We start from the raw sequence: 22,459 nt of genomic DNA on the forward strand, positions 1-22,459 counted from the left end.
GCCTTGGTCCCCCACAGGAAGCGGTCACATCCAGACTCACCAGGCCTGAGATGTTGGAAGATGGAGAAGCGCTTGCCACGGGAAAAATCCTCCAGGGACACAAGAATGAAACTTGGCCTGCATCTGGGATATCCTTCTCTACGGCTGGTCTACAAGGCAAGTGCTCTGCACATGCTTCTTTGCTGACCCCACGGCAGAGAAGAAGCACGTGAGCCGCACCCCCACGGCAGGCATGGACACTTGCCTCCCTTTTATAACAGCTGTATTCAAATGAGGTATCCTGGAAGCCTCGTTCTGATAGGATGGGAGCAGACTCTACTACAACACGGATTGGATAATAGTCTCCAACTCTGATTGGTTAAGATTGTGCAATCAGAGATGGAGATTATTATCCAATAAGAGTTGTCGAAAAGGTTCTTTGCGCAGTGGTAGTCATGGACCGGAAGCGACGAAGACTGGGAGCGTGGTCCGTGCGCGCCTGCCTTGAGGCCAGCCTCAGAGAGGGGTGTTCCAGGTGCAGGCGAAGCGTCCTCCCTGTGTTCCTGGAGGACTGTCCCAAGCCTCTCTCCATTCTCCCAACCTCTCTGGCCTGGTGAGTCTGGATGTGAGCGCATCCCAGGGGCCCGAGGCGCAGAGAGAGAGGAACGGGGCAGAGGGAGGGAAGCATGTGCAGGAGCCAGGAGCGCCAGTCAGGCTGCCTGGGCTTCACCCCATGGCCGGGAGCTGTGGCCCCACTCGGCCCAAGGCAGAGTCCGGCCCTCCTGCTGCTGGCACTGTCACCTCCCTGGGATCCTGCCTTCTGGGTCCCTGCGGGCCTCCTGTCGTCTGGCACTGGAAATAAGCTAGCGAAGTAAAATTTCGTGAATATTGGCCTTTGCATCTTTTTCTTCATTTTCAATGCTGGTTTTTCTGTTGGGTCACTTACGTTCCTACATTGATTTGAATAATTTTAAAATGTATTTTATAAATTAATTCTTCATGGGCTCATTTCTAGTGTAGATAGTTGTTTCCTAGTCTGGTCATTGCTTCTTAATTTTATTTTGCATTTCTTTCTTGCCGATGCATAGGAATCTAATTGATTTTATGTATTCATCTTGCATCCTGTAGCCTGGCTTAATTCACGTATTCATAGCCATCATTTTTGGATTGTCGTGTATTTTTCATGTACATAATAGTGTCAGCCACATACAGTAACAGCTGTATTGCTTAAATGTTGGTTCTTATACCTTTATTTTGTTTTATTGTCCCAATTACACCTCCAGCACTGTGTGAAATAGAGGGGGTGTGTTCAGGAAGTCTTGCTTGGTTCTGATTACAGTGGAAAAGCTTCAGTGGTCATGTATTGTAATTTCATTTTAGACGAGCTTAATCAGATTAAGGAAGCTGCCTTCCTTTACATTTGCTAAGATTTATGACTAATTGCTGAATTTGAATAAATGCTTTTTTTTTACATATATTGTGAATAATAATGTTTTTCTCCTATTTTTCTGCAAATAGGGTATTTTACATGATCTATTTTTTAATGTTAACCAATCCTGAATTTTTTAGTATATCCCACCTGGTATCCATGTGTTGTGTTTTCATATGTGGTTTAATTCATATGATACAATTTTTCTTAGAATATTTGTATCTCTGGCCAGATGCGGTGGCTCACGCCTGTAATCCCAGCACTTTGGGAGGCCGAGGCGGGCGGATCACCTGAGGTCAGGAGTTCGAGACCAGCCTGACCAACATGGCAAAACCCTGTTCCTACTAAAAATACAAAAATTAGCTGGATGTGGTGGCGGGCACATGTAATCCCAGGTACTCGGGAGGCTGAAATAGGAGACTTGCTTGAACCCGGGAGGCAGAGGTTACATTGAGCTGAGATTGTGTCACTTGCACTCTAGGCTGGGAGACAGAGCGAGACTGCATCTCAAAAAAAGAATATTTGTGTTTCTGTTAATGAAAGAGTGGGTCTATAATTTTCTTTTTTTCTAATGTCTTGTTCAGATTGTGGTATCAACGTGATGCTGGCCTCACAAAACAAAATTGAAAAATAGTCCCTGTATTTCTTCTCTTTGGAAGGGTCTGAGAAATTTAGGTGTTTACTTCCTTAAATATTTGGAATATTTCTTTAGTCTGGGCATGGAATTTTACTTGTGGAACATTATTTGTTAGCTGTTTTGATTTTTTTTTGTTTTTTTTTAGTAATTCAAATCCTTTAGTATATATGGTAGTTTTCTTGTTTTACGTTATTTCTGTGTCCAGTTTTGTAAGTTTATTTTTCAATGTGATGTAATTTCATCTCTGTTGTCAAGCTTGCAGTCCTAAGTATTTCTCAAAATTTTCGTAGTATCTTGATACACTGCTCTGGAGAGCAGGCCTCTGTTTTCATTCCTGATATTGGTCTTTTGCATCTTTTCTCTTTGCCTTAATCAGTTTCGCTAGTGGTGTATTTAGTATATTAATATTTATAAATCAACTTTTTTTTTTTTTTTTGAGACGGAGCCTTCCTCTGTCGCCCAGGCTGGAGTGTAGTGGTGCGATCTGGGCTCACTGCAAGTTCCGCCTCCTGGGTTCATGTCATTCTCTGGCCTCAGCCTCCCGAGTACCTGGTACTACAGGCACCCGCCACCATGCCTGGCTATATAAACCAACTTTTATCCTTGATTTGTCTCCATTACATTTTTTTTTTGCCTATTTCATTGATGTCTGCTGTTCATTATTACTTTCATTCTGCATTCTTTAGTTCTAATCTTTTTTAGTTCTTGAAAGGTTTATGTGATTGATTTTCAATATTTTTTCTATTCTAACACATTCCCTTAACGTGTGTCCTGTTTCTCTCTAAGCGGGGATTTATCTGGCAGCCCACATTTTCCCATAGGTGTTTCCAGACCCTGTATCTGCAGCCACGTTGGCCTCCCAGTGTCTCCACCCTGTATTGCCTGCAGCCATGTCAGGCTTTGTGTGTTTCCATCCTTGTGCCTGAAGCCTGTATCTTCTCTCCAGTATCACCATCCCATAATGACTGAAGCCCATGTCTGCCCTTGTGTATTGTCACCTGGTCTGTCCTCTGTCTGCAGTTTATGCCAGCTGTCAAGTCTCCATTTCTTGCACCTGCGGCCCATGCCAGCCATGTGAGTCTCCATCCTGTGTGCTTCCAACACATTACTTGCTTTGAGTGTTGCCATCTCCTTAGCCTTCAGGCAGTAGCAGTCCTCCAGTGTCTCAATCCCTGTGCTTGCAGCCCATTCCGATATTTTCGTCTGTCTGTCCCCTGAGCTTCTGCCCATGCCAGCCCATGTTTGCTGCATTCTCTGTCCCTCTAATCCATGTCCACAGTGTTTTCATTCATGCTTTTCAGTCATGTCTGCACTCGTGTGTCTCCTGTACCTTTAGCCTCTTTCTGTCCTTTCTCTGGATCATTTCTCCCAGGAGACTATGCCCAAAACTCCTATCCCCAGTGTTTGTACGTGCAGCCACGTACGTTGTTCGTTGGGCATCTCTGTCTGTTGTTACTGCAGCAGAGGCCTGTCATTGAGTGTGCCTGCTTCCCAGCCCTGTCTTCCTGTGTCTCCAGCCCTTGTGCATGCAGCCCACAGTACGACTCTTGTGACTCCACCCTTCAGCCTACAGCCACATCTACCTTCGGGTGTCTTTATCGCTGTGCTTTCTGCCCACGCCAGCCTTCGCCTACTCCTCTGTCTTGCCCCTGTACCCATGTCTGTCCCTGCTGTGCCTCTCTGCCATGCATCTGTAGTCAGTGAGCTCTCTTTGTATCTGGATCCCTTATGACTCTAGCCCAGGTCTTCTCTCCTGTGCCTGCAACTCATGTCTGCCCTTGAATGTCCCCATCCTCTGTGCTTGTCGCCCATCAGCAGGGCCTAGCGTGTTTCCACTCTCAGTGCCTGCACCCATGTCTGCCTCTAGGGTCTCCACTCGTGGTGCCACAGTTTGATTTCCCATCTCTACTCTCCTGGTGTAGATTCTGGCATTGTGACTGGGGAGAGAGAGGTGACCCATAAAAGGGAAGGCTAGAATGATGTAATGGGCAAGGAGCTGCCATTGGAAGGGGGACGCACAGTGGTGGAGAAGACATGAGCAGTCAGAATCCTCCCTGCATTGGGGCGCTCACGTGGGACTGTGCCTGGTGTGGGGAGTAAGGGGAAGCTGGAGCAGGAGGTCTGGAGCCACCTGGCCCTCTTGGGCCCGACACCCTCTCCACTGCAGAGGCTCTATCACCTTCCCCAGTGGTCCTGCCTCCTGGGATCCTGCCCTGCAGTGTTTCTGCAGGGATCTTCTCACCTGGAACTTGCTGTGGCCGGTTTCATGTAAGGTAGAGTTTAGCAAACGTTGATTGGCCTCTGTGCCTTACTTTTCTTCATATGCTTTGCTCTTTCTGTGCATGTTTCTGTAGGGTCCTTTTTTGGTTCCTATATTGATTTGAAGGATTTATCTCAAATCTGTAAATTAATCCTTGATTGCCTCATTTTTGTCATAGATACTTGTTGTCTAGTTTGATCATTAATAGTTACTTTCTGTTGATTTCATGCTAATATACAGTAATCTGATTGATAACAATCATGTATCCAGGATGTTTTTGTAACAGTTTTGGGGTTATGGATTGTCTAAGCATGTAATAGTGTCACACACACATAATGACAATTTTTTTGGTTAAAAAATTAATCCTAATGCCTTTTATTTCTTTGTTCTTGCTGTATTGTTTCTCCAGTACAATGCTGATTAGAGAGTGACAGCAGGCATCCTCGTCTGGTCCTGCACTGGGGGAAAAAGCTTCCCATAATTCTCTATTAATTATGTTGTTTGTTATAGGCTCATATTAGACAAACCATCGAATTAAACAAGTTCCCATCTTTTATATTTTACTCAGACTTGTTTTCATGGTTCAGTTTTAAGTGTTATTAAATGTTTTTTTAAAAACTTAACCTAAATGATCTTATTCTTTTTCTCTGTATTTTTCTGCTAATGGGGTGACTTACATGATTTATTTTGAATGTTAAGGACCCTTGCATTTGGGGGTATATTCCACTTGGTATTGATCTGTGTTTTTGTTTGTTTGTTTGTTTTTTAATGAGACAGAGTCTCGCTCTGTTGCCCAGGCTGGAGTTCAGTGGCACGATAGCTCACTGCAAGCTCCGCCTCCCGGGTTCACGCCATTCTCCTGCCTCAGCCTCCCGAGTAGCTGGGACTACAGGCGCCAGCCACCATGCCCAGCTCATTTTTTGTATTTTTTAGTAGACACGGGGTTTCACCATGTTAGCCAGGATGGTCTCGATCTCCTGACCTTGTGATCCGCCCACCTCAGCCTCCCAAAGTGCTGGGATTACAGGCGTGAGCCACTGAGCCCGGCCTAATCTGTGTTTTCTATGTGGTTTCATTCATGTAATATTTTGCTTAGAATATTCGTAGCTTTGTTTATGAAAGAGGAGATACATACTGTTTATGAAAGAGGTGACCTAATTTTCTTCTTTTTTGTTCCATAATGCATCCTGGTCCAATTGTGTTCTCAATCTAATACTGGCTCCACACAAAACTTTAAAAACACTATCTTTATTTCCCAGAAGTTTGGGAAATTTTGGTGTTTTTCTGCCTTGAATATATGGAGTATTCTATAATTATGAGCTTGGAGTTTCACTTGTGAAACATTTTTGTTTGTTGGGTTTTTTCCCCCAAGAATTTATTCAATTTGTTTAGTAGGCAGGAGTTTTTCTATTTCATGTTATGTTTGGATTAGTTTGGGTAAGGTGGTTTTTAAAATGTGGTGCATTTTGTTCTCTGTTGAATTTTTAGACCTACATACTTCTTCAAATCCTTAGTTCTTATTAATGTCTACAGGCTCTGTAAAGAATGTGTCTGTGTTGATTGCTCTCTTGTGTTTGTGTTAACCTCTCTTTTCTCTCTTCATCCTGAGCTGCCTGGAGTTGGGGGAGGGATGATGCAAGCACCCCTCTGGCTACCACCACCAGGACTGCACTGGGTCAGACGTGATGCCACCATAATACTGAATCTTGCTAGGGGCCCGTTGCTGGTACTCATGGCTACCACTGATGTTTATTCAAGACCCAAGCAAGGGCTCTTTCACCAGCAAGTAATGAACCCTGCCAGGACTGGGTCCTTCCTCCCTTCAGGGAAGTGGGCTCCCTGCTGGTCCAGGGTGTGTCTTGAAATGTCATCGGAGAGCTAGGCCCTGAATGGCCACTTCAGGACTCTACTTGGTGCTCTGTTTTACTGTGGCTGAGCTGGTATCCAAGTTGCAAGGCAAAGTGCTTTTTACTCTTCCCTCTCCTCCTGGAGCTGTGAGCTGGGCTGCCTTCAGCTGGAGGAAGTGTGATGCTAACACTCACTTGGCTACACCAGCAGGTATCTCACTGGGCCACCTGCATCCCAAGTTCACCGGCTCTGAGCCCGGTACAGCACCAGCCCTTGCCTAGCAATGGCAATCCTTGTGGCCTAGACTGGCTTTCACATTTGTCTAGGACCCCAAAGCACTTTAGCCTGCAGTGGTGATGGTGGGGTTAACGGAACTTGGGTTTTGATTACTGGGATGGAAGATTCCCCTCTGGCTAGGGCTGGTCTAAATGCGGCCTCCATGGGTGCTGGCTGAATTCTGCCTTGTGTTGCTCTCCACTGTGACAGGGCAGCGCTGAGTTTCAAGGTGAAGTCCCACAATCACTGAGCTCTCCCTGCCCTGGGTGCACAGATTCTGTCTCTGCACCACATGTGGCTGCTGCCGGGGGATGAGGGAGAGGTGGTGTAGGAGATTTGAGATTGTCTTTCCCCTTTCTCCAGTTCCTCTTTCCTTGATACGCTGTGAAAACCAGGCGCTGTGAACGCTTACCCGATTTTTGGTTCTCATGAAGATGCTTTTTTGTGTGGATAGTTGTTCCATTTGATGTTACTTCAAGGAGGAATAGAATCGCTGGAGAATTCTATTTGGCCATCTTGCTCTGTCTCCAGGTCTCCCCTCCCTTTCTTATTCTTTATCATAACTTCACAATGAATGACCCTGCAGTGCTGCGTTCCAGTGTTCATTCATTCATTCATTCGTCAGATATTCATTAAGTGCCTCCTGTATGTCTGACGCTATGTAGACACTGGGGATGCAGTGGTGAATAAAGCAGACAAGGTCCCTATCCCCTTAGAGCTTACAGTCAGGTTTTGCACGTGAAATGTAGCTTTAAAATACTTTCTTATACGAAGACACCCTCTGTCCCAATCTAGAAAGAAATCTATTAGGCATCAAGCTTAGATTACCTGGTAAATATACAGCTATTTAGTAATGTTAATTAATGGACTATAGAAAAGGGACAATGGTATTTATTACAGCGTTTTGTTTTTTCTTTTATTTATTTGTTTAACTTTTATTTTAGGTTCAGGGGTACATGTGCAAGTTTGTTACATGGATAAATTGCATGTCATGGGGGTTTGGTGTACAGATAATTTCATCACCCAGGTAATAAGCATGGTACCTGCTAGGTAGCTTTTTGATCCTCACCCTCCTCCCACTCTCCACTCTCAAGTAGGCCACAGTGACTGTTGTTCCCTTCATTGCGTCCATGTGTACTTGATGTTTAGCTCCCACTTACAAGTGAGACTGTGGTATTTGGTTTTCTGTTTCTGTGGTAGTGTGCTAACTATAATGGCCTTACAGCTCCATCCAAGTTTCTGCGAAGGACATGTTCTCTTTCTTTTTCATGGCTGTGTACATAGTAGTCCATGGTGTATATATACCACATTTTCTTTTTTCAGTCTACCTTTGGTGGACCTTTAGGTTGATTTCATGTCTTTCCCACTGTGAATAGTGCCGTGATGAACATATGAATGCATGTGTCTTTATGGTAGAATGTTTTATATTCCTTTTGTGTATACCCAATAATGTAATTCCTGGGTCAAATAGTAGTTTTAAGTTCTTTCAGAAATCACCAACCTGCTTTCCACAGCGGCTAAACTCATCTGCATTCCCACCAGCAGTGTGTAAGTGTTCCCTTTTCTCTGCAAACTCACAAGCATCTGTTATTTTTTGACTTTTTGGTAATAGCCTTTCTGACTGGTGTGAAATGGTATCTCACGGTGGTTTTGATTTATTTCCATTTCTCTAATGTTTAGTGATGTTCAGCATTTTTTCATATGCCTGTTGGCCAGCTGTATGTCCTCTTTTGAAAAGTGTCTTTTCACGTCCTTTGGCCACTTTTCAATGGCATTGTTTTGTTTTTGCTAATGAATTTATTTAAGTTCCTTATGGATTTCTGGATATTACACCTGTATTGGATGCATAGTTTGCAAATATTTTCTCTCATTCTGTAGGTTATCTGTTTACTCTGTTGATAGTTTCTTTTGCAGACAGTGGAATACTATGCAGCAACTAATGTAACCACCTAGCATGATGTGTGTCAGTCTGGATACATTGCAAAAACAAAGCTAAAAACAAGCTACCAGACATATTAAGCACAGGATGGTAGAGGACAAACTATACTACAAGGCTATAGTAACCAAAGCATGATATTCATACAAAAAACAGGCACATAGACCAATGGATCAGAGTAGAGAACTGAGAAGTCTGCACATCTACAACTATCTGATCTTCGACAAATCTGACAAAAAGAAGCAACAGGGAAAGGATTCCCTGTATAGTAAATGGTACTGTGAGAGCTGGCTAGCCAAATGCAGAAAATTGAAACTGGGCCCTTTCCTTACACCTTATACAAAAATTCAGATGGAGTGAAGGCTTAAATTAAAACTCAAAACTATAAAAACCCTAGAAGAAAATCTAGGCAATACCATTCAGGACATAGACATGGGCAAAGATTGTATGATGAAATCACCAAAAGAAATTGCAACAAAAGCAAAAATTGACAAATGGGATCTAATTAAAGATCTTCTGCATAGCAAAAGGAAACTATCATCAGAGCAAACAGACAACCTACAGAATGGGAGAAAACTTTTGCAATCTATCCATCTGACAAAGGTCTAATATCCACAATCTACAAGGAACTTAAGCAAATTTACAAGAAAAAAACATTAAAAAGTGGACAAAGTTCATGAACAGACACTTCTCAAAAGAAGACATCCATGTGGCCAACAAACATATGATAAAAAGCTCAACATCACTGATCATCAGAGAAATACAAATCAAAATCACAATGACATACCATCTCACACCAGTCAGAATGGCGATTTTTTTTTTTTTTTTTTTTTGAGACGGAGTTTCGCTCTTGTTGCCCAGGCTGGAGTGCAATGGCGCAATCTCAGCTCACTGCAACCTCTGCCTCCCAGGTTCAATCAATTCTCCTGCCTCAGCCTCCCGAGTAACTGGGATTACAGGCATGCACCACCACGCCGGGCTAATTTTGTATTTTTTAGTAGAGACGGGGTTTCTCCATGTTGGTCAGGCTGGTCTCGAACTCCCAACCTCAGGTGATCTGCCCACCTCTCAGGTTCCCAAAGTGCTGGGATTACAGGCATGAGCCACCGGGCCCTGCCTAGAACCATGATTATTAAAAAGTCAAGAAACAGTTGCTGGCAAGGTTGTGGAGAAACAGGAACACTTTTACACTATTGGAGGGAATGTAAATTAGTTCAACCATCGTGGAACACGGTGTGGCAATTCCTCAAAGATTTAGAACTGGGAATACCATTTGACCCAGCAATCCCATTACTGGGTATATACCCAAAGGAATATAAACCATTCTATTTTAAAGATACATGCACATGTACGTTCATTGCAGCACTATTCACAATAGCAAAGACATGAAATCAACCCAGTTGCCCATCAGCGATAGACTGGATAAAGGAAATCTGGTACATATATGCCATGGAATACTATGCAGCCATGCAAAGGAACAAGATCGTGTCCTTTGCAGGGACATGGATGAAGCTGGAAGCAGTTATCCTCAGCAAACTAACACAGGAACAGAAAACCAAATACCACATGTTCTCACTTATAAGTGGGAGCTGAACAGTGAGAATACATGGACACAGGGAGGGGAACAACACACACTGGGGCCTCTTAGCACAGGGTGAGGAGTGCGGGGAGAGCCTCAGGAGAAATAGCTAATGCAAGCCAGGTTTAATACCTAGGTGATGGGTTAATAGGTGCAGCAAACCACCATAACACACGTTTACCTGCGTGACCTGCACATTCTGCACATGTATCCTGGAATGTATAAAATAAAATTTAAAAATGTTTAAAAACAAAACAATCAAAATCAAGATCATTATTTTATTTAGCTATTTATTTTTAGAGATGGGGGGGGGCCTCACTATGTTGCCCAGGCTGGACTCGAACTACTGAACCCAAGTGATCCTCCTGCCTCAGCCTCCTGAGTAGCTGGGACTACACATGTACCCAACAAGATCATTATAATCACACCTGTACCCTCTGGTCACCAAAGGATGTGAATTTTAAGTGGAGGTAGAGGGAGAATAGGAAAACTAGATTTCACAGTGTTCCCTACTGAAACAGTAGTGAGGCCGTTCTGGGTGGCCTCTGCATCTGCTTTTGTTTGTTTGCCTCTGTCTTGATTCCCTGTTGTCTGTCATTGGAAGAAAATCCGAGTCAGGTCTTGCATTGCTTCACATGAACGGTATTTTAATGATAAACGGTAAAAGACAAGTCCTGAGTTTCCATGGTGGCCCTGAATAGGTTCTTGTATGAGATGCCACGTTTCTTACGTATATTCTGAGACACAGGCCAGGTTCTTGTATGAGATGCCGTGTTTCTCAGGTATATTCTGAGAAACAGGCCAGACCGTGCAGCATGAACCTGATATTCTAGGAAATCTCCGCATACGTCCTGGCGGTTTAGGACTCCCTATGCTGCATCCTGCATCTTCAATCTTAACATCACCTTTTTTTTTTTTTAACACAGAATGTTTCTTTTTTGATATTACAGTGATTTACAAACCTACCTTCTCAATCTAGCAGTTTAATCCCTTACTACAAAACATTTCAAAATTTTAGAACTAACACCAATGAGAACATGTCATGGTACTGAAATTAGGCTTCGGAACATTTTTGTCTGTCATTGCATTTGGCAGGAAGTCAGACAAGTGCCGGTGATGCTGGTTTCTTGTCTGATTTTTGTGCTTCTCTGGCAAGCTGCCCCCTCTGAAGAGTTGACTATTGGTGAGTTACTCACTGATGGTTCAGCCACTTCCAGAACCTACCCCAAGAACAAGACTTCAAACCAACTCACACCCTCAAAGCTCCGGAAGCCATTCAGTGTTTCCATCTTGGCCGAGTGAGTTCTTCACTGAAACTCAGTTTGATCTCTGACGAGGTCCTCAAGGACAACTGAGAGAAGGTAAGATCCAAAAAGCACCTGGATCCTGACACAGGATTGCCTAGTTCTTAAGCTCCGTTTGCGTCCATGGGCACTCACAGGGTTGATTGCAGCCAGGCCAATGGGCAGGAGATGAAGTGCCCAAGCCAGAATGCAAGTCAGCATTTATTAGACGAACTCAGTAACTACACAGGTGGAATGTGTCTAACTCATCGATGATCTTCAGTCCTGTTATATTTTCACAGATATTTTATTTCAGAGTCAGAATAACTGATGTTAAGGTACATGGGGAAGGAAGGCAGTAGCCTCATCTTTGTAGCCAACCAGCAATATCTCATTCCCAGCCCTGCCTCCTACCTCTGTTAAAAGAGATGGGAAGAGTCGGTAGTTTTCAAGGTTCCTTGAGCTCTGCCGTTCTCTGGACTAGTCGGCTGACCTTTCCCTGGTGGGAGAGTCAGAAACTCCAGTGTCAGCTTTAACACTTGAATTCTCCTAGAATTGGTAGTTTAGCACTTTTGCCTATATTTTCACTGAGCTGATTGTTTTTTTCTCATCAGTATATAAGTCAGTATTTTATTAAGGGATGTGGGTTCTTTCGTTGTTTTTTTTTTTCTCATCGTTTTATAAGTCAGTATTTTATTAGGGATGTGAGTTCTTTTGTTATATGGAGGACGGTTTTTGTTTTTTTCTGAAACAGCGTCTCACCCTGTCACACAGGCTGGAGTGCAATGTTGCCATCACGGCTTACTGCAGCCTCAACCTCCCAAGCTCAAGCAATCCTCCCAGCTCAGCCTCCCAAGTAATTGGGACTACAGGCATGCACAATCATGTCTGGCTAATCCTTTCTAATTTTTGTAGAGATGGAGCGTCACTTTATTACCCAGTCTGGTCTTCAGCTCCTGAGCTCAAGTGATCCTCTCGCCTTGTCTCCCAAATCACTAGGATTACAATTGTGAGCCACCATGCCTAGCCAAGGATGTGTTTTTGTCCTCAGTATGTTATGGGCCTTTTGGCCTTAACATCTTTGTCATAGACAATTTTATGTCGTTATATAAACTGCCAGTGTCATCTTGTTTCTGGTTTTTTAAAGATTTACCCTGCCCAATCTTATGCAAATATCCTATTAAATGTGTTCATCTATTTTATGTACACACATGCAGGTGTTTGATCCGCCTCTCTTTATTTAATCTGATGTGAAGTGTGGGTCTTTCTCTCCCAGGTAGATAGCCGATCATGCCAGCGCTATTTATTACCAGAACCGTCTTTGCCCGCTGAATTGAAATCTTACCTTGACATGGTTTATTTCATCTACATTCAGAGACCTGCCCTAGATATGCCCCTATTTCTTTTTCTTTTGAGCTCTGCTTTAAAATATGTCTCATGGGTTATTAGATTGCTTATATTATTTTTAATTTATCTTTTTATTTTAAGTTGTCATTCTCCATTTATGTTTCCTTATTTTATTTGTTTATATATCTATTTATTTCCTTTTTTCGAGACAGACTCTCACTCTGTCACCCAGGCTGGAGTGCAGCAGCGTGACCTTGGCTCAGCGCAATCTCCACCCCCTGGGTTCAAGCAATTCTCCTGCCTCAGCCTTCCAAATAGCTGGGACTACAGGAGTGCACCACCATGCCTGGCTAATTTTTTGTAGAGACAGGGTTCCACCATGTTGGCCAGGCTGGTCTTGAACTCCTGACCTTAGGTGATCCGCCTGCCTCAGCCTCCCAAAGTGCTGGGATTACAGCATAAGCCGCTGCGACCTGCCTTCTTATTTTATTGAATTTTAAGGTAGATGCTGTCAGTGTCAAACTCTGTTTCCAGTCATGAATTTACAAATGTCGGTTCTCTTGAGTGCAGTTTCCCCTTCGCTTTGTATTATAAAATACTTGCATCGAGCAGGGCATGATTTTGCCTGTCACCTTCTCTTGCTGAAGCAGATCCAGGTGTGGCAGGGCCTGACGTTTGCCCAAAGTCCGTGTCTGGATTCTGCTCAGACCCACTGCTTTTGCCTGACAGTGCTTCGGATCTTCTCATGACTTAAATGCGATGGAAGGCTCTTGAAGTTGCATTTATATTACATATTGGGAGGTACAGAAGCTCAGGTAGAGTAGAGAAGGGCGAGTGCCTAGTGGGAAATTCACCTGTGCCCAGTTTCTTCTCTGCTTGGTGAGCCTGGAATGCAGAGCCAGCTCTCTGAGTCTATGTTTGCGTGCCCCTCCTGCCTTTCAGATGCACACTGTCGCTCTTCCTGCCCTCCCCTTTGTCACTACTGTCCTTTGTGCCTGGGGCCCATGGCCTCCTCTGATGTCAAATCTTCTTGTTCCTGATCCTTTGCCAGAACGCCCTTGATCTTCTCGTGCTCCTCTCCAGCCCTGGCCCTGTAGGGTGAGGGGCGTTAGTGGAGGTTTCCCATATCTCCATTTTCTCTGGAAGGGAATTGGGGGAAAGTCCTGTATTTTCTTTCCATTTTCTCTCACTCTCTCAGTAGAAATTTTTTAAAGTCTAAGCTAGTAGATGACACCCGACTACAAGATTTTTACTATGTCTTTGATTATTTTTGTTGGGGTTTGTAGATGAAGGTGCTGGTGGTGAAACTGCTGGCTTATGCTGTTTGATTTTATTGTTACTTACACTTATGTAGAAATTGGAGAGTGAAATTCAGAAGATAAGTTTTTGACACCTGAGAGACAGAGTACTTCATAATTTATGTCTCAGGATAGAGTGACAGATTTCTCTTAGATTTGTTTTGTCTAAAACAGTAAGTATTTAGAGAAAATTGCATTCCAGGCAAGGGCATGGAATGAGCAAAGGCAGAGGGGCAGGACATAAAAAATAAAAATTAAAAAAGTCAGGTGGCTGGGTGAATAGTCCAAAAACTAGACGGGCAGAGGGGAGTCTTGGGAGATCAACCAAAAGGCCTGGGCTGGGCTTCATCCAGGTGTTCAGGAAAGAACCCGGCAGGCGTGAGCGTGTGGTTGACATGACCCACCCCTTCACAAATATTAATCTGCCTGTTGTGAAGGTAGCAGTGGTGCCATGCAGCGCTTCCCAGAGTTAACCTTTGAATACTTCAAAAATCATCATACACCAGGAGCTCACCTGTGCCTGGATCAGAATAAATGACAACATAAAGTGATGTCTTGAGGAAGGATAGGTTGGTGCAAAATTAATTTTTGCCATTACTTTTGCAGCACCAGCCTATATTTACAATAAATGCTGCAGACAGTCACAGACATTTGAAGACTCTATTCTCTAACATAACAAGGAAAGAAAAAAATTAGAGATGTTAAATAAAAGTTTTAAAGAAAAACAATTACAGACATATACAGACATATATGTGTATGTGCTTAAATGAAAAGACACAGAAGGCAGACTGGCATTCAGTGAGGAGGGCCGTGCACCCTGCTGTGCTCCCTGGAGACACTGCCTGTCTGTGGGGTGCACAGCACCTGCAGTGGATGACAGTATTGGGTGGTCTGGCCTCCAACTGTCATTTTCAGGCATGAGTTGCCAGCTCGTAAGAGCAGATTACTGTATAAAGATAACACTGGAATATCGGGAGTATTTTTTCTTAAATACGCTTAAATTTTTTTTTTTTTTTGAGACGGAGTCTGGCTCTGTCGCCCAGGCTGGAGTGCAATGGCGCTATCTCGGCTCACTACAAGCTCTGCCTCCTGGGTTCACGCCATTCTCCTGCCTCAGCCTCCTGAGTAGCTGGGACCACAGACACCCGCCACCACGCCCGGCCAAGTTTTTTGTATTTTTAGTAGAGACGGGGTTTCACCGTGTTAGCCAGGATGGTTTCAATCTCCTGACCTTGTGATCCGCCCACCTCAGCCTCCCAAAGTGCTGGGATTACAGGCGTGAGCCACTGCGCCCGGCTAAAGTAAATTTTAAGAAGAAATATTGTCAGTATTATTTTAGAACCTTGTATAATTCTCACAGAACACTCGCGCACTACAGAAAATTTGAGAAAGCATGGCCAAATAGAGCCGGATTTGCATCCCAGATTCACCATTTATGAACCACATGACTCTTGCCAAATTTTCATCTGAAATAAAGGCCAATATGTGGGAGTTTTGTGGAAAAATTAGATAACTTTAGACACATGGTACCATGCCTGGCATATGGAGTGGAGTCATATCAGACACGTATTTATTTGTTTCAGTAAAATTATCTATTATTATTATAATTTATATGGTGGAAGCAGGTAGAACACATGCTTCATTTTGTTTTAAATGTGGCCCCTAAACACAAAGGAGCTGTTTCATCTGGGATGTAACTAAAGAAGGAGCCAAGCCAGGTGCAGTGTCTCACGCCTGCAATCCCAGCATTTTGGGAGGCTGAGGCAGGCGGATCACAAGGTCAGGAGATCGAGACCATCCTGGCTAACATGGTGAAACCCCATCTCTACTAAAAATACAAAAAATTAGCTGGGTGTGGTGGCGGGTACCTGTAGTCCCAGCTACTCGGGAGGCTGAGGCAGGAGAATGGCATGAACCTGGGAGGCGGAGCTTGCAGTGAGCCAAGGTTCCGAGGTTGTGCCGCTGCACTCCAGCCTGGGCGACAGAGCAAGACTCCGTCTAAAAAAAAAGGAGCCAACTCTGAAATGCTGGAAGGAAAGTGAATGTGTGAGACTTACTGAGAGATGGTGTGTTTATAAAACAGTTGTGTTTACAAAAGCACATATTTCTGAGTGACTGGAGGGATTTTCAAGGCTTATTTGACCGCATGTGTGATTGTTACTTTACAGGTTGAGTTTAGAACCTAACCTCAGCCTTACAGGCAGTAGCTAGCCTTGAACAAATGTTTAGCCAGTAGTGGTATCTTGCAGTTTTTCCTTTATTTAATGAATTTGCTAAGATATATCTGGCTATATGCTTAAAGATTTTGCAAAATATTTTTTAAAATTATTTTGAAATTCTTTATAAAGATTTATTAATATTCTTTATGGAATACAGAGTTTTCTTCATTGGAACAGAGGAAATGTAATAACTTCATTTATTGCTAGGGCTATGATTGATTCTAAACAATTCTATGATAGGCTTCTGCAAGGAATTTCAAGCTTATTTATGATTAAAGTACATACTAATGAACTCAATAGCATTATTAATAACCGCTTTCTTTGGTTATTCAATTCAGGCTTTGTTCTGTGAATCCCCCTACACACACACACACAGACACACACACACACACACATCACTGTTGTATAAGATGGTGGGTATGTAGTGGGCATTTCTCTAATGTGCTTAAAATAAGACAGGGTTTTCTCATACTGATTCTTACTGTTCTAGCCAAGGAGACTGTGTTTGAAATGTCATCTTTGGATACAAGAAGGCAGGGGTACTGGAAATTGATTTCTTGTGTCCTTGCTTTTTCCTTATGAAGAGCCTAAATTAGTCTATTTATCATTTGATATTTTGAATTCCAGAGAAACTTAGATAACTGAAGGGAATACCTCAGCAGAGTGTAGGCTTCTCTATTTTGTTCTTATTAAATTATCAAAGAAGGAAATGAAAATGAATTATTTAAAATAATCGTCCTTGGAGGTCTTGGGTACTGAGTCATTTAAATGGACTGGTAAGGAGGTGGCCCATTTTGTTTGTTGATTACCTTCCTGAGAGTGGCTGGCACAGACAGAGGAGATATTTTTCTGCTCAGACCTAACCCGATTTCATTATCTTCCTGCATTCACCACATGATTTTATTCTGTAAAGTATGAACACTGGTCTGACTTTTCTATGTCTTACTTTGTCATTTAAGCATATAAATTGTATTATGTAACATAAAGGGGAAAATATGAAAACCAGTTCCTCTCAGTAAACCTTTTAAAACGTTATTTAAAAGCCCAGCCTCCTACAATTTCCAAAGTTCCTGGTAATTTTTTCCAGTGGAGTTTTCAGTTTACTGATTTTTTTTTTTTTCACTCAGAAGGGGCTGTGAAGTCAACAATGTTAAGGCAGTGTCGTTTAAGTGTTTTAAGTTCTGTTTCTGTTAAATGTATTCTATTCATGTTTACAAAGCAACAGAAGAAAGCTTAGAGAATTAAGTACACATGAATTTAATCACACAAGCTTGAGTAGCTAGATTAACTTCAAAACCATCAGTAAATAATATTTTAAACTTCCACTGACCTTATTAAAATACACTTCCAGAAACATTCTGTTTGAACTATTCTCGTAAATTAGTCATCTTGCAAAACAGCTGTGGCAATATGATCTAATGAAGAGAGCAGTGACTCAGCAACGAGAAGGTTGGGAGTCCTTGTCTTGGCTCATTCACGGGGAGATCACATGACATGCCAAAGTCCCCTAGATGAGGAAGCCATGCATGAGAGGATTCAGGATTGGGTCAATGATCTATCATAGAATACTTTCTATGAGTCTGTGCTTAAACTTAGAAACCTCACAAAGAACACACCGGGGAATTTGGTGAGAGCAGGAGCTTCACCTCATGCAGAATTGCAGTGTGATTTTAGAGTGCTGTTACCATTCTTATGCTTAGAAGGCAGAGTGTCTTCAGTTAGGATTCTGTCGTGTTTAATGGATCCCACTCTTGTTGGCTTAGGCAGAAAGGTGTTAAATGGTTTGCAGAATTGTTGGGAAGGCTAAGCTTCCAGGAGCCGCTCCCAAAGTCTCCACACACAACTGGACCACCAGGGAACCTGCTCCCTCCACCAGGACAGGACTTGGAAACCTGCCACCACCATTACCAACACCAGAAGGATCTTGTCTCTGCTAAGCCTCTGTCCACATAGTGAATGCCCTGTGCCCTGCCTCTCTTCCTCTGATTCAGGTCCCACTCCGGGTCTTGCCCAAGTCTTTCTGATTGGTGGAACTTAAATCACACCCAAAATCCCAGCTGCAGGAGAGCTGAGATTTCATCTTTCCAACCTCTGTGTGCTGCATGGGGGTTGGAGCACTTGCTGACAAGCCTTGCAACAACCATTGACAGTAAGTGAGATATTTATGATCAATAACATTTGCATTTTTCACAATTTACAGCATAGCTGTACATTTTATTTAGAGCTAATATCAAGTCACTCTGCAGATAACAATATTATTTCTGACCATTTTGGAAGAAAACGGCTTTTTTAAAATTGAGAGCAATATCTACGTTATTTCCTAAAGAGCCAAAGCTGATAGAGAAAACAGGATGTTGAATTTTGAATTTTCCTTTCAGCTTTATCTTCTCCATGTCAGTTCTGTTTTCTTCTGTGTCTTTTTTGTCCATAGGGATGTCCTCCACCTTTTCAGTCTGATTTGCTCTTTGCCATGCAGACCTGTGGATGAAAAGCCAGAGTCCTCCAAGGTAAATGCTCCTGGCCAGTGGCCTGGTGTCTGTGTTAACTGAACGCCCTCAGAGTCTGCAACCACCATTAAGTCACTTATCAAGTCATTTGACTTAGGACGCCCAGGTGTTTGATCACTTTTTTTCTAAAAGCAAAGCTCCAAATTCAAACTTTGGCCCAACATTTGATATGTCTACTATCTCTACTCCACCCTGGCCCTCTGTTGTTACAACCATAAGGGCGCTTTCCAGGTCCTACCACGTGCAGCCACTGCATGCAGGAGCCTGGCTGAGGCTCCAGGGAGGCACTGATGGAGAGCCTGGTGCATGAATAACACAAATGCAGCCTCTTCCTCTCTACCGCTTGCTTCCATCCAGTTCCTGCCTTGTCATCTTTCTTTTCTGCCTCTCATAGCCATTAAATTCAGGTCACTACTATTTGCCTTTTTGTCATCTCATGAGAATTACAAGGGTCAGCTGGAGACTTCGTCTCCTAGGAAACGAGGCATCACATCTGTGCACCTGGCCCTCTTGTAGGCACCCCTGGCCATCCCTATCTTGCAACCTACTAGATGTTTTTCTGCCTGGTCTTGTACCTGAGCACCTGTGCTGATCTGTCACTCCCGATCTTGGCACATTCCCAGCTTTTCCTGGAATTGTCTGATGGACTCACAGTTCCACTCTAGTCATGCTTATCTTTATATATGAGAAAGATATGTAGCTATACTTCATACGTATACTGTACACATAAACATAGCAAATAGAAGAAACAGAATGTGCATCTCTCTACAGTAACAATACATGTCTTCCCTGGACTGCAACAAATATGCCATTGTATTGGAAGACTGTTGTAAAAGTTAATCTTAGGATGTACCTGGTTGTCTCTGCTAAAATAGTTTGCAGCTAAATTAGATGATTAGACTATGCATATTGAAAGACATGGAAGGGCTGGGCGCGGTGGCTCATGCCTGTAATCCCAGCACTTTGGGAGGTCGAGGCTGATGGATCACCTGAGGTCAAGACCAGCCTGGTCAACATGGTAAAACCCTGTCTCTACTAAAAATACAAAAAAAAATTAGGTGGTGGTGCACACCTGTAATCCCAGCTACTCAGGAGGCTGAGCAGGAGAATTGCTGGAACCCCAGAGGTGGAGGTTGCAATGAGCCGAGATTGTGCCATTGCACTGCAGCCTGGGCAACAAGAGTGAGACTCCATCTCAAAAAAAGAAAAAAAGAAAGATATGAAAGCTGAAAGGCCAGTGAGTGAGTCTGTGAAGGTGGGAAATGAATTAAGAATAACAGTTTGTGCAAGAACTTTCCTGTTCCTTCCTCCCCAAGGCACCTCATTATTTAAACATTTTCATTTTACTCAGTTATCCTACATCTAAGACTGACCTCCACTCAGCTAAGTCCTCCTGCCCTCTCATTTCTCCAATTCAGCTTTAGTCCAGAGGAGAAAAGGATAATAGAGTAAATGTTACACTAAACATCATGCGATACTTCTTAAGTCACCAAAAAAGTAACAACAAATTAAGAGGTATTATTTGCTATTTTGAACTGGATCAACATATAAATGTTCCCATCTCTTTTCTTGGCAGGTGAAGCTGGACTGAATATTTCTGTCCATAAGACTATTAGAATCCCCCAAAGTGGGATACCAGTGAGGACTTCACCAGCAGCTGCTGTCTCTCCAATGCAGGTAGATGAGCCTCAGAAATAACCACTGCTTGTGGTTTGCTGTGTATTCCTCTAGATGTTTTTCTTTACACATATTAGTGAGTGTGGAGAGAGAGAGTGTGTGTGTGTTTTGTAAATTTGATTACACTGTGCATTTATTCCAAAATCCATTTCACTTTATCGTTGGAACGTAAGCTCTGTGAAGGCAGAGATTTTTGTTTATTGCACTTGCTGTTATAGCTGTTGTCTGTAACAGTGGCTGGCACATGGTCACATCATAGTAGAAGCTCAATAAATATTTGTTGAATGAATGAAAAAATACGTCCAGGACATCTTCAGATTTCAATATTTGGAGAAATGATTCCTTTTTTAAAGAAGGTTATGTAATATATGGTGATTTGTTTAGCCACTATTCTACTGATAGACATTTAGGTTGTTTTGGGTTTAACTTATTACAGAAACAATACAGGGAAGAGCCTTGTACAAATTTTTGACCATTAAAGGGGCTAGTTCTGTATAAGGGTATATCAGGATTCATTTGCAAATATCAGCGATCACTGTAATTAAGCAGAAAGGAATTTAATCCAGGGCATTTGGTACTAGAAGGGCTGGAGAAGGCAGTAGGCTCCACTGAGCTTCCAGGAAGGGTTCCCAGAGCATCTCAATGCTGACCCATTAAAAGACCTTCTGTTTCTGCCAGAATCAGGAAGGCTTTCTGTAGGTGCTTGCTCAGGACCACCACTGCTGCCAAGATATAGGATAAGCCTCGGGATCACACGGCCGCAGGTGCAGTCCGTACCAGCAAAACAGACTCCGTGCCTGCCTCACACTGCCCAGATGATGATTAAACAGACTCCAGAACCTCTGCTCCCCTGCCACAGAACAGCAAATGCCTTTCCAGACATGCTTGCCAGGAGAAGCTGCAGACGGGCAGCCTTACACTCCCTTGCACCTTCCAGATCCTCTAAGAGGGGGCCTCTTCAACAGAAACTAGGCCACTTGATGAGCCAAGCTTTTAAGACTTTGGCAAATACACCCTTCAGGCAAATACATCCTAGTCTCTTATGATTCAGTAAGTCACCCTACAAAGAGATGAGGATGGAGTCGAGGGAGCCTGTGCTGACATCTTCCACACATTGATTCCTAGAAAAGGAAAATGGAGTCCTAGAAAAGGAAGTAAATTGACCTGTCCCAGCATGTTGAAAAACTTGATAGACACATTGCCCTTCAGTTTGCCCTCCAGCTCACAGCATGCAAGGTACTGTTTTCCCAGAATTTTCACACTCTATAAATAATTTTAAAGATTAAGTAAATGAACAATGATAACTTGTTTTGCTTTGTTCATCAGTAAGGTTGAGCACTTCTTCATATGTTTAGAGGCCATTTATCTATCTTTTGTATGTGTCTATGGAAAGTCATATACTTGGCTTGTATTTCTTTTGAGGTGTTAGTCTTTTTCCTGGGTTTTTTTTTTATTATTTTATTTTTTTTTGAGACGGTGTCTCGCTCTGTCCCCCAGGCTGGAGTGCAGTGGCGCAATCTTGGCTCACTTCAAGCTCTGCCTCCCGGGTTCACGCCATTCTCCTGCCTCAGCCTCCCGAGCAGCTGGGACTATAGGCGCCCACCACCACACCTGGCTAATTTTTTGTATTTTTAGTAGAGACGGGGTTTCACCTTGTTAGCCAGGATGGTCTGGATCTCCTGACCTCGTGATCTGCCCTCCTCGGCCTCCCAAAGTGCTGGGATTATAGGCGTGAGCCACCACGCCCGGCCATCTTTTTCCTGTTTATAAGAAATCTTGATATATTGTGCTTTTTAACTTTTTTTCATATGTGGTGCTATTATTTCTTAGTCATCTCTTAACTTTGTTTATAGTTATATTTTACTGAAGAGAAATGTTGCCTTTTTGTGTTGCTTTTCTTTGATTTTAAGTGTTTTGTTTCCTTCCTTAAAATGTCTTTCTAGCTATTAGTTTATTAAAATATTCTTCCTTAGCATCTTTAAAAAGCCTTTTATTTGTTCAGTCTTAAAACCCATGCAAACACGGGCTTTGGATTTTGATGATCTTCTCCTATCTTGACTGTCTTCTGGAATCAGAAATGAATATTCTGGAGGAATATTACATCACGTAGAACTTCAAATTATAGCCATGTTTTATTTTATTTTTATTACTGTACACAAAATAGAATGAGTTTCTGTATTCATC

General features: G+C 42.8%; 1 long non-coding RNA gene across 2 annotated transcripts; it reads left to right on the forward strand.

Moving 5' to 3' along the window:
- Positions 1-414: 414 nt before the first annotated feature.
- LOC129051454 (uncharacterized) lies at positions 415-22,255 on the forward strand. 2 transcript variants are annotated; one of them, XR_008515738.2, is made up of 5 exons: positions 415-592; positions 18,083-18,240; positions 18,523-18,598; positions 20,175-20,275; positions 20,954-22,240. It is a non-coding gene; the product is annotated as an uncharacterized LOC129051454 (long non-coding RNA). The 2 variants fall into 2 exon arrangements; XR_008515737.2 differs by lacking the exon at positions 18,083-18,240 and having other exon boundaries at positions 20,954-22,255.
- Positions 22,256-22,459: the final 204 nt, after the last annotated feature.

This window comes from Pongo abelii, chromosome 19 (genome assembly GCF_028885655.2).
Source record: "Pongo abelii isolate AG06213 chromosome 19, NHGRI_mPonAbe1-v2.0_pri, whole genome shotgun sequence".
NCBI lineage: Eukaryota > Metazoa > Chordata > Mammalia > Primates > Hominidae > Pongo > Pongo abelii.